The sequence below is a fragment of the Gadus chalcogrammus genome, chromosome 11 (assembly GCF_026213295.1).
Source record: "Gadus chalcogrammus isolate NIFS_2021 chromosome 11, NIFS_Gcha_1.0, whole genome shotgun sequence".
Classification (NCBI taxonomy): Eukaryota; Metazoa; Chordata; class Actinopteri; order Gadiformes; family Gadidae; genus Gadus; species Gadus chalcogrammus.
This window is the reverse complement of record NC_079422.1, coordinates 15,763,419-15,777,133: the sequence shown is the minus strand read 5'-3', so window position 1 is coordinate 15,777,133 and position 13,715 is coordinate 15,763,419.

Below are 13,715 nucleotides of genomic sequence, written 5' to 3'. Positions count from 1 at the left end.
CTCATCTATTACTACACTTTACTCTATCATATTATTATAAATATAATGTGAATATCATTATATTATATGGTGTTATAAGATAAGATAAGGTTAAACTTTATGACTCGCTCATCCAGCTCTAGCCCAACAACTCGCCCAAAGCTGATCTTCCTCAGCAGCTTGTTGAGCTGGTGCAGGCCCCGAGCCTTAATGCCTCTTCCCAGCATACCGCAGCACAGAGCAGTTTGCTGGCTACCACAGATGGGTTGAACACCTGCAGTGGCCTGCTACACACGTCGAAGCTAGAGGAAGAACAGATTGAGAGCCTCAGTGTTGTCCCTCCAGTCCAGTTCATAGTTCATGTGTCCTCAGATGAACCTGTACGAGACCATCATCTCGACCTCCTCCCCCCCTGATGGTAATGGATGTCTATTGCTTGCCAACTGTCAAATATATGAACATGTCGGTCATGTTTTGAGACCATGACTGTGATTTAGGGCTGTGTAGCTCAATTGACTTGACTTGCATGCCTATTGCACGGTGCGGTGACCGACAGATCATGGTTGGTCGTACGTACGATTGAACTTCCATTCAGCTGGAAAATGGCTAGGCCAGTTTTCATAAGTGTGGCTTTGGCCTACCACTGAAATCATTTCCTTTTACTTGTTTCATGTTGCACTGCACATACTTGCATGAGGAGGAATATGAACACATTCATATGTGTTGTGTGTGCGTGTGCGCTCGCATGTGTGCGTGTGTGTGTGTGTGTGTTTCTGAATGCACTTGTGTCTGAGAGGGCCTCGGAGGAGGTCACTAGGTCACATGAGGACGTGACAGAAAGTGGGTGTGTTAATTTGTTTTAAGTGGCGGGTGGATGTCTAGCGGCTGTCAGCGTCCCTGTTCCTCCGCCCATGTTGTGGCGACATGAACACGGTATAAAACCCTGAACCAAAATACACCAGCACACTTTAGCACAGTCATAGGAGCGGAGTCACAAGAGCCCACTTTGCACATCAATTGTCCCTGGCCCCCGGCTAAGGGCCCGGAACAATGGAGGACGATTGTGGACGTGGTGCCACACAGAAATAAGTCTGGATGATGAGACGATGGGAATGTTTAACCTGGCAAGTTAAACTGAATGTTCCGAGCCAGGAACATGTGGGAGGAACCAGGGGTAGGGATAATGATTGACTACAATCTGTGGCCCGTCTATGCCACAAGACCGACTCAGCGTTCAATACGGCCCATGGCGAACGAGCAGCTGAATAAGCCAAGGTCAAACGAATAAATGAGCGGAACAATTCGAACAATTCATTGCACTGCCCTCACCTTCCCCCATGGAGTGATACACATTGTTCCGTTTCCTCAATAAACGTCACAATGGCCTGATGTCTTTGGGCGGGCTGGGAGATCAGGCCATCGGTGTGCTGTAAGGACAAACACACGCACACATGCACACACACACATGCACACACATACAAACACACACACACACACACACACACACACACACAAACAGACATACTTACACTAAATCCTCACAAACACTGACGCACACACACACACACACACACACACACACACACACACAAAATAACACAAAAACTACTGACACACACACACACAGACACACACACAGACACACACACACACACACACACACACACACACACACACACACACACACACACACACACACACACACAAAATAACACAAAAAATACTGACACACACACACACAGACACACACACAGACACACACACACACACACACACACACACTCACACAAATACACACACACAATATAAGAATACAGTTACATGTCAAGGGCCAGAACGTTCAAACATTCGTTCAAACAGAGAATGGGTGGTTCAATCAAACAATCATCTACCTGAATCATTACTTTTCCACATCTCAGAGTGGAAAGGTATGATTACTTCCCCCCCCTCCCCCACAATCTTCTTCTCTTCCTTTCCCTCTGACTGACTGCAGTGCACAAGTCCAACTATGGCCTTTCTACAAGCTATATGTACAAAGAACTGTAGGTCCAGCGTTTTTGTTGCAACACAGGAAACAGGTTTGAGCGGGTGCAACACATTAGTGGGTCACGCCAACATGGGCACAATGTATTCTCTCATGCGCTCCTTTGTCCAGGGTGCAGATGTGCCACAGTGAGGTCATTTGTGACGTATTTATGTGGAAAACAGGCCACTTTTAGCCATCAGGGGGGGGGAATTCTCAGAGGAAACGATATCAAGGGTGCAGTGATTGGAGCACTTGAAGAAAGGCGCTACCCAGCATTAGAGCTGTAAATGAGGGGGAAGCCGTTGCGAAGACATCGCATTCACCGCGTCTGCGATCGCATGTAAAAAGGCTTGTTGGTTCATGACAATGTCACGCAGGCCCCTCATTTATCTGACCGTGCATTTCTTTGTCTGGCGGGTCTGTGTCTGTGAGGCCGGCAACGTGCACTCCCTTCCGTTCCTCACTGGTCTGTCATTACCAGTTCAGACAGCGAAAAAATGCCCTTTCGTTCCTCCCCAAATACATGCTTTCACTTTCCACTTGTTATACAACATGCTGCCCACGCAAATATTCACCGACCGATTTAGACTTAACTACCAGTGTCGAAGTGGGACCGGGACGCAGGTCTTGTTCGGTCCGTGACTGAGCCGTGACAGCTACAGACATAACAAAAGAACAACAGACGGAGAAGAACCCTTCAGCCTGTCGCAGTTTTTGCTGAAGCCACTAATGTTGTCGAAAAGGTGAATTCCATCGCCCTGCTTTACCAAAACATTGATTGATTCAGACATATTTGTTCTTATTTATGAATAGTGTTTACAAAGCCTTCTTACCACACTTGACTGGTTTGGGCTGTCATGGCAACAGAGTAAATTCCCTGGTTCTGGAGTGAAACTCATGATGGACTCACGGACCCTTGTCAACCCATGACCCTGTGAACCCGTGACCCTGTAGATCTGTAGCCCTGTTGCCCTGTGGCCTTGGATCCCTGTGGCACTGTAGGCCCTTGGCACTGTAGCCCCTTTGCCCTGTAGCCCCGTGGCCTTGAAGCCACGGACACTCAAACATGAGTTAATCTTTGCAGGGGGCAATGGTAATACCACCCACAAGGACCCCCTAGACCCAGACAGACTTTTGGTGCCCTGTCTGGACCCTGGTGTCAGGGTGGTAACAGGAGTTCGGAGTGCAGTGATGAACTCGGAGGCTAAAATGGGTTTGCAACTAACAACAATCTTTCCTTGGGGAGAGAACAGACATAGCTCCAAAAGTAAAAGGGTACAAAAATACTCTCTAGACAGGTCTCCAGACAGAAGGTAGTTGATTACAGGGAACAGTATCCAAACCATGTGAGGCTTAGGAAGACTGAGCAAAGACAAAAACAGAACAATAATTAAATATTATTATATTATTATTTTAACAACTTCAGGAGACACACCTGAGACATGTACAAGAGATTGGGAGACGATTCCTCCATTGAGCCCTTAAATGATAAATGTTCCCTTCCATCCTGCGAAACCACCACCACCACCAACCTATTTTGCCCCAGCCTTGGTGATGGTGCTGGTGCTTGGTGATGTATCTGTAATGATAAACCTGCCTGCAGGTAAAAGCTGCGTTGCTATAACGTTGCTTATGTTTGTCTGGCCGTGGAGGGTGCTGTGTTGAGTCATCGGTGCGTGTTGCCTCTGTGTAACACAGCGATGACATCGTGTTGAGAGAAAAGCTAGCCGGCCCCAGATTGATGACTCAGTAAAAGCAAAGTGATGAAGAGGGAGGACTTTAACTGCACAGCTTACCTTTGACACCGGCACGGTGTGACTGAGTGAAAGTTGGACAATGGGTGGGAGTAGTGGGGAGGGGGGTCTGGGGGTCAAGCTTGGTCTGCAGTTTGCGCCTGCCTCTTAAACAAACAACAGATACACGCACATGGAGTTTAAGCAGTAAACACTCAGGATAAACACACACCTGTCTAGACATGGTCATACACACATACGCACGCACACACACACACACACACGCACGCACGCACACGCACGCACACACACACACGTAAAAAAAAGTTAGAATTTATCTTATATTAACTCTAATTCGTCCAGGAACAGAGCCAATGAATGGTATTCAAGACAAATCACAATTAAATTGCTATGCCCCATGTCTCGTGGCAATGGTTCAAGGTCCATGCTCTCAAACTTAAATTACTTTTCCCCGAACATAGCTTTTTCATCGTCCACGAGCTTTAAACATAGGGGCTTCTGTTATGTCCCTTCTAAGCATTTGATTACGATTCTCTTTTCCATTCTGGGAAGCGTCCTACACCTGTCCACTCGGTATTGTGTACTTTGGCAGCGATTCCCTGTGGAGCAAACAGGTCAAAATGTTAATGGAAGCCATTAGTCGCCCTGGGACAACATGGGATGCACTATCTATCTTCCGGCGCTGCCTAGCAACAAAGCCTGCCTGCCTGGTCACGGGACACTAATAGGACCTAATAAGGCGGAAATGAAGCGTGTTTGATTTGTGTTACAGGATGTCCCTGAGGTACCAGTCAGCCCCCACAGAGATCCCAGCCACGGTATACGTGATCCATACGCTGATAATGGCTGATACTGCAGGTCCGAAGGAGAACTCTCACGACAATTGGAGTTTTTTTAACTCTAAACTGCCTTTTCATTTTTGGAAAGCAGAGGTTAGTTTTTGGTGCTTTTTGAATTTGCAATGTCAAAGCAGCAATACAGAACAGAAGTAGAATAGAAAAGGGACGCAAAAAATATACTATTACCCAAAATATACACAAAATATGTTTAGATACACAATAAGAATAAATGTAATCATTATGAACTCAGATAGGGGTGGGTTAATCAATCAATACCTAGAACCTATTATAAATGTTATCCTTGCAACGATGAAAAATACCCGATGAATATAAACTTTAACTGTCTAGTCCTATTAAACAACACAGGATAACCCTTTCATCCAAAGCATTGGTGAGCTCAGAAGTAATTCAGGGACAGCAGGTTAGGATTATCTCTCAATGATGACCTTTGGAACCGAGTACATTTCACCTTTCTAATATGGACCACTAGCCACACTTTGTACCCCCTAATACCTAAATGAGGTTTACGTTTGCCCAGATGAAGTGTGTCTACAGAGTGTGTTATACAGAGACAGCGAGTCAATTGATATCCAAGCGCAGAAGCACAGGCATACTTACGAAGGCGAACAAAGAAATGGGGACAGATGCCGGGCTAAATTTACCCGTTCACGGTGGCATGAACTTATACCGGAGGGAGCTAACGTTTCAGTAAGCAAACACCAGGCACGAGAAGCCGGCCGCGTAATCTCCTCCCCGCAGGTTGTACGGTCGGCACACCGCTCCAGTGACGGTTGTGCACGTACGCTGCTCACTTTCACACATTCTGCCGGTTGCTATTTCTAAACGCTTCAGAAACGAGTTGGCAGCCTATCCAAGCCGTGACAATGAGGGGTCGTTTACTTTCAATGTTGAACTACCAACCCACTGTCTGAGAGATGTAGGCCTATAGTTTTTATGTCACTGCTGTCTGTGTGTGTGTGTGTGTGTGTGTGTGTGTGTGTGTGTGTGTGTGTGTGTGTGTGTGTGTGTGTGTGTGTGCGTGCGTGCGTGCGTGCGTGCGTGCGTGCGTGCGTGCGTGCGTGTGTGTGTGTGTGTGTGTGTGTGTGTGTGTGTGTGTGTGTGTGTGTGTGCGTGTAGGTTTTCCTTTTATTTATATATATTTTTATAATTTGTGTATTAGGGTGGCTGTGTTTGGAGTTGGGCAGACTCTTTTGAGACCCTGTTTGGCAGTGGACAGATGTGGAAACTCACAACTCCTAACCCATGGCTGGAGTTGATTTCATTGCAATGCCTTCTCCATGTGGGGAGCCATGTGTCCAAATGGCATACAGACACAAGGATAAATAACAAGAAATACTCTAATCAAACAATTACTATATATTTTTATACAATACTAGTTTAAACCAATACATTTTAATTAATTTAATTATAAATAAACAAAAGTATGGCGCTGATATTTAAAGCAAGAAATAAAGATTGCCATGAAAGAAATAAAATAATAATCTATGTATATCTATATATATGTAATCAATATGGGTGTGCATCTCTCCTTTATAGGACGATCACATATGTATCTAGATGCATGCGATATGATACGATTCAGGTACGTTTCACTGCGATTCGATTCAATGTTCTAAGGATCCAGTGCGATTTGATGAGATATTATTCAATGCGATAGATACAGTTGATATTAGGTTAATGTTAACAAAAAATATTTAATTTTTGACCAATCAGTTTGCTCATAAAATATATATTTTTCAACCAATCAAATCACTCTAATTAATTTTTTTTGACTAATCAGATCGGAAAAAAATATACATATTAGACAAAAATATATATTTTTAGAGCGATCTGATTGGACGAAACAATGTTATAAAAAATCGACAAATGAGTTTGCTTGAAATAAATAAGAATTTTCGACCAATGAGATCGCTCAAAATAAATTAAAATTTCCGACCAACTAGATTCCGAAAAAATAAATTTCAGTTTTCAATCAATGAGATCGCTCTGGGGCAAAGGAAGGGCCCTGGGGCAGATTATCCTTCCCTCGCTCGTTGTTGACCGGTGGTGGGGGGCCGGTGGAGCAACACAATCCTGCCCCGGGTTCCCCCGTGTAGGGGGGCCCCCTGGGACCTTTGTTTACCTAGATCGTACAGAAAAACAAATGGTACTATCAACACCTCAAAACCTCAAAAAAATTTATTCCAACCAATCAACGACAAGGGGTGGGTGTTGTGGGGTTTTGCGCTGCGTTCATGATAGTTCTTACTTGATGCACAAAACACGGAAGGGAGGGGCGAGCTGTCTCTGTCTGGGACATCGCTTCAAATACCAACAGAAGTGACAGCACCCAACAACGCTGATACAACCTTTAAGCTTCACTCAACTGATTAAATCGGCACATCGACTGATCTTGGTCCTCTTAAATCGATTCAGGGACCCACGAATTATCTGGCATTTATGACTTGGGTTCATCTTCATTGTTGAATGCACTTTGAGTTAATTTGAACAAAAAGGTCAGCCCAATAAATTTCGGTTGGGTCCTACACATTTATTATTATACTACAAGCAGTGAACTGTAAGTCGCTCTGAAACAAACTAGCAGCACAACCCCGTTTATTGCAATGTAGCAGTTGAATTGACGACACTCATTCATCTTAAAATGGCAATGCTCAAGTCATCAGATTTCCCAGGTCGTTGTGAAGTCAATGTCAGAGTGCTGTCAAACAGCTGCCCTCTACTGTAAAGACAAACTCTATAGAACATCTGAATATTGTCCCCTTTGGCTTCCCCTCTTCCTGCTAAACGTCCACTTCCTGTGTGGAAACACCTGCAGGCAGTGCTGTAGCACTGATACATGTGGCACATGTCAAAATGCTGCTGCACTCCCACACACACACACGCACATAAACACATGCACACATACCCCCCCCCCCCCCCACACACACACACAGCATTTTGCCCATGTCAGTTGTCCACTGTGGTGACATAAACAAATGCTACAATGAGTGATGATGGGAAAAATGTGTTTGTGTGTGTGTGTGTGTGTATGTGTGTGTGTGTGTGTGTGTGTGTGTGTGTGTGTGTGTGTGTGTGTGTGTGTGTGTGTGTGTGTGTGTGTGTGTGTGTGTGTGTGCGTGCGTGCGTGCGTGCGTGCGTGCGTGCGTGCGTGCGTGCGTGTGTGTGTGTGTGTGTGTGTGTGTGTGTGTCTGTATGCATATATGTGTTTTTGTGTGTGTGGATACGAAAAGAAAGTCTTGAGATAACCAAGAGCATAAAACTGGTGAGCGATATGGAAGGAGAACGTAGACAGATTATATATTGAAATGATTCGAGCCTTGAAAGCGACACCGTAACCCATGTCTGTCGCTGCAGCTCCATGCGCCTTGTCATTCTGCCAAAACAAAAATGTCACTGGTGTATTCGATCCCCACCCGCGCGGGTTTCCCAGCCATCAGCCAGGGAGCCGGTCTATAAATGGAAGCATGCGCTCCTCCTCTGGGCTCCTCAGCTGACTGGCCGGATATTTGGCCGAAGCCGAATCACATATCCACCTGGCCATGTCGCCCACCTTGGCAGCTCCCAGGGAACAAACACCACAGGGAACAAACGGCACTGCAGAGAGCCACGCGTGTCTTCGGTTTAATGGTCTGTGATCAGCCTGCTAGTTAATAATAGCATAACCGGCTAGGAGTTATGCCTGCTGATGATGCCTTGCACCACGAGAGGGGGGGGGGGGGGGTAGGTTACACAAGAGTGTGATGGGTCCAGGGGGGAGTTATGGTCTGTGTAATGTTATGTGTGGTGTTGCTTTTAATTGCGTTGCACTGTTTATCTTTACTTTAGTACCTTGTGACTATGAAACTGTCTAATTGTGTGTGTGTGTGTGTGTGTGTGTGTGTGTGTGTGTGTGTGTGTGTGTGTGTGTGTGTGTGTGTGTGTGTGTGTGTGTGTGTGTGTGTGTGTGTGTGTGTGTGTGTGTGTGTGTGTGTGCTCACCTACGATTATGGGGCCACAGCCACCATGTCGGGCCCCCCGACTGTTTATTTGTACACGTCAGAGATGCTCTCTGTGGTCAGCTGACCAGCGACCTCAAGGGGCGTGTGAGCCACCCAGCACTGAGAAGGTGACCTTGCCCCCCCCCCCCCACTCCCCTCTTGTCTATAAACATTTCTCCCCACCCTCGCCCCTCCCCAGTCCTACTCCCACCCACCACCACCCAATCCTACTTCCCCCCCCCCCCCTCCCCCCCTCCACTTGTGCACACAAACAGACATTCGCACACACGTCCAGCAGGAGGTCACCGGGAGGAGGGACTGCACCAGTGCCCCCCCCCCCGTCCCCGTCCCCCGTCCCCCGTCCCCCGTCCCCCGTCCCCCGTCCCCCGTCCCCCGTCCCCCGTCCCCCGTCCCCCGTCCCCAGAGGCCCCTTCTCCCTGTCTCCCGGCTGTCTCTGGCCTCCCTCTGCCTCCGTTACCCTGGCGGGATGAAAACAACAAGGACTTCCATCAGACAGCTGCTGGGGGAATAAAGTCCACGCACACACACACACACACACACACAAACAAACACACACACACACACACACACACACACACATGCACACATGCACATGCACAACCATCACCTACACATCCACCTATCATCACAATACAACACACGCACGCAACACTCTCTGACTTGTCCTCTGACTCACTGCATCCATTTCCATGGCCCACCAGACTAGAAAGGGCCTGCGACTGGAAGGGACTCCTAGGGTAGACTGCCCCCCTCTTCGTGCTTATCCGTGTATACAACTTTTGTTATTGTTTACACCATCAGTGTCACACAGGATCCTGAAAGGATGTTGCCTGCCTGGGATGTTGAGTTGTTCTTGGAAATGTTGGAAACGTGCTTTTCTTTGTGCACACAAAATAGAGCCATTTAGCACCTTATCTTATTCATGTGTGTTAACATGCACAGCATGTTATTCATTAACAGTACAGGGTTCAGGTAAAGGTATTTCAGTATGGGTAACTGAAAGCTGAATGATTTTAAATGATAACCAAGGTCAATGAGTAGTGCCTAGGGGACTGGCCTACATTCAACTTCTATCCAAAAGACCAGAGCCGACATTTATGTGTCGTCAAATATCTTCTTGAACTTTCAAATGAGCAAATCAGGTATCACGTACTGCTGTATATCATTTTTGTGAATGGCCTACATTAAACCACTACAATTACAGAAATGTGTTTGAGTACGCCTTAGGGCAGAATAAGGGAAAATCCAGTTTGGTTCACCTACCAAACTGAGAGTGTGTTGACATTGCCCTGTCCAACCGGTGGTGGTGTTGTGGTCTTTGGGAAAGTGTTGCAGTGAGTGAGTGCGAAATGTGTCACCCAAAGGTTAATACCGTCCACCTTCGCCTCCCTCTGTCATCAGCGGACTGGATTCTTGCAATACCAGATGTAAGAGCTGCGGCGAAATACAGCTCACTTGCATTGCAAAAATGTCTAATTTGATCTGCCAGGTTAACCTCCCTCCACGTACCACACATCTGGCCGAGGGATCACCTCAATCTAGATCCTTTAATATACTTCAAAAGAAGAGGATTTTTTCCGACTTCAAATCATAATCATCATTTCTTTGCAGACAAACTTTTATGCTCGATGAGGTTCATGTCCTACCGATCACTCACAATGTGGCGCGAGGTGCTAGAATAATGCATATATTTTGGGCGAGGCATTTTGATGCATATTTTCCACAAGGAGTATGCTGCCGACCTAAGCTTCAAGGAAATTGTGCCACAGTATCCAGGATAAGACTGAGTCTTTGTTAAAAATGGACCTTCAGAGTAGAATGCAACACTGCTTGAGACTTAGTAAGAGATAAGGGTCAGGTATACACAATATAAACACAGAGATCTCAAGTGGCAATGGCCAATGCAAGATTTCTATTCACTGTGTTGCTGTCTGGGATGAAAAAGCTCTGATGTTACACACATGTTGTGTAACATGTGTGTATTGTAGGTTGTAGGCGGGAGCTCACCTCTGACAGGACTTGCTGTAACTCTAATTGTGTAACTTGGGTGTCATTTAGTTTGTTGGAGGGAGCTCACCTCTGATAGAAATTGGTGTTGCTCTAGTAGTGGGACATGTGTGTGTGGCCTGAGAAGGACAGGACCTGACCTTTTAACCCCATCATGGGTATGTCCTCAGCTTTCTTTCTTCCAATTGGCTTTACGAGGGCACGGTGTTCTGCTGACGTCAGACGGCTGGGAATGCTGACACCGTTCTGGTTGTCATATGGCAGAGGGAAAACAGGAGATGGAGAAGGGGTTGAAAGTACACTGAGCCCGAGGGGGGGGGCGGGGCGGGGGAGTGGCAGGTGATAAGACAGTACCATGTTACATAATGAGCTCCCATTGGACCCACACTTGCTATCTCCATGGCTGCGCCTTCGGCGGCTACTGTTCTGACTCCTCAGCGTGTGACGTAACCCAAAGGTCGTCATCTCTCCGGTGAGTATCTCAACAAGGGCGCTATCGACCGCAGAACGGAGAGGGGTTTCCCCACACCCACGAATTACGTGTCCATGTCTCTTGCAATAGGGCGGTTTGATAGACAAACCTTTCGATCAGAGGAAGCCCCGCCCCCTTTGCCTCCTAACCACGCCCCCACACCGGAGGGTGTGTGCTGCTCGTGTGTTGTAATTGGTGTGCTTCACTGCCACTCAGGTAAAGATATTTCCAAAGCTATAATAAGCGATCCGGTACGAGCCACATGGTTAAATATAGTCCCCCCGCGTTGGAAAATGGTGATAGAGTATCAGTGGGTTCGCGACCTCCTTATCCGGTTAACCGCCGCGACACATGTTCCCTTTTATTCCGATGTTAACACTTATAATTGGCGTGGGAGAAGGAAAAGTTTGGGGACATTTGGGTTTGGGCATTTGATATAAAAAGCGACGTATTGATAGAGAACAAGTATGGCCACAATAGTTGTACATTAGCAGCTGCAATGAGGGTCTCATCGCCGTTAGAAATGTTTTAATGTCAAGGTGAAAGTGTGGCAGTGTGTGTCAACGTACCTCTTCTGTGTTGTTACACTGATACACATGCACACACACACACACACACACACACACACACACACACACACACACACACACACACACACACACACACACACACACACACACACACACACACACACACACACACACACACACACACAAACAGACCAGCTACAATAAAGATATAGAGTGGGAGGCTCTGTTTAAATGGTATTTCTGAGATGGTGAGAGTGGATTTTCTGGGAGGTCGTTCTTGCAGCAGCTGGGCCATGATGTCATAATCACATGTTCTTTATCCAATGTGTTAGGCAGCTGCTCTACCTTCGCTGGTCCGCTCAGCCCTCACACTATCACCCTGCCAACTTAGAGATATCAGAGCCTGCTGTGGAACCAAACACTAAAACATGTATATATATAAAATATAGATGCCCCGAAGGATTGTTGAATATTAAAACAAATATTTGCTTTGATGCAAAAAACTTGGCACATGATTTTGTGCTTACATTTCAAAGGCAGCTAATCTTCAAACAAATTGTTACAAGCCCAAATATTTATAGGAGAGCAGAAATCTGGCAATATGTGAGTCTGGGATAGAGACAAACTTTTTGTCGGTTTATACACTACACTGCAGCCTGCTTAAAAATTACAGGGAGGCCGGGACAGAAATGACTTTTCAAATGACTTGTTATGTCTTGTCTCTTTATGAATAGCTTTCAAAAAAGATTTTAATTTCAGTTCATAAACTTTTTATATTTTTATCCCATTATCATAAAGATAGATGTATATATATATTTTCAACCCATAGATTGTATATCTGTGCATATCTTTGTATCTTTGTATGTGCGCGCACGCTTGCGTGCATTGGTGTATGCATGTGAATATGTGCGTACGTGTGTTTGTGTGCATGTGTGTGTTTGCATTACATGTAGATGTACATGCTGGTCAGAGAGAAAAACATGTGGAGCATTTCACTGGAGACTAGTTATCTTTAGACGTACGTATATGACGGTGCCTGTTGATTCAGCTGATTGATCGGTGCCACAGGTTGTATCAATGCTGAGCAGAGTGAAGCCAAGGTCATGTCATGCCTGCCTTGTTGGCTACGATTCATATGACTGCCATTGGTGTTTATGTTATCACGAATGACGCATGAAGGGACTAAAACAAGCAATTACATTTATCTGAAGGTTGCATAGTAAACACTTCTGTTTTTGGTTGAGCTCCATTCTAGATTGATTTTGCGTGCGATTCCCATAGGGTGTCCATGGGAAGATTTTGAATATTCCTACATTAATTTACTGGGTGCTGTTTTCTTACCCAACGATGGGGTACTACTCAGAAACGGGTATCACCTGTAATCTTATCTCTTTGATTGTATTGACATACAAATATAATCAAATCTGGTATGTTGTGGATAAACTTATCTTTTTCCATTTGGTTAACTACTCATTTGAGTGTGTGTGTGTGTGTGTGTGTGTGTGTGTGTGTGTGTGTGTGTGTGTGTGTGTGTGTGTGTGTGTGTGTGTGTGTGTGTGTGTGTGTGTGTGTGTGTGTGTGTGTGTGTGTGTGTGTGTGTGTGTGTGTGTGTGTGTGTATGTGTGTGTGTGGTGGGGTCGCCGCTGTATACTTCACTTGCCTGGCGAGAGGTGGGGTTCCTCTATCTGCTCAACCGGGATCCATCAGTCTTACTATGTTAAGGCGGAACTTCTGGGGGAGAGGCACAGATCTTGAACCAGAAACTGCCAAACTTAATGTCAAACTTAATCCTGTTTTGTTGCAGGGATATTCTATCGAAGAGAGACTCATTTGTATAAATCGAAGAAGCTTTCCCATGGGGATTTTATTAAGTGGATTGTCTAAACATTGTGGATTTGAAACCTATACAGAAACTTGTGTTTTGGCGCACCAACAGGAACAGCTGAACGTGTTCACTGTTAGCCAATTACGTGCTTACAGATCCCTGCCTCCAGCAACGTGATTGGTTGGAACAAATATGAAGCGAATGACAAAGCACCCCTTTCACCAGGATTTGAGCGTCAGGCTTTAGATAATAAACCACTGCTCT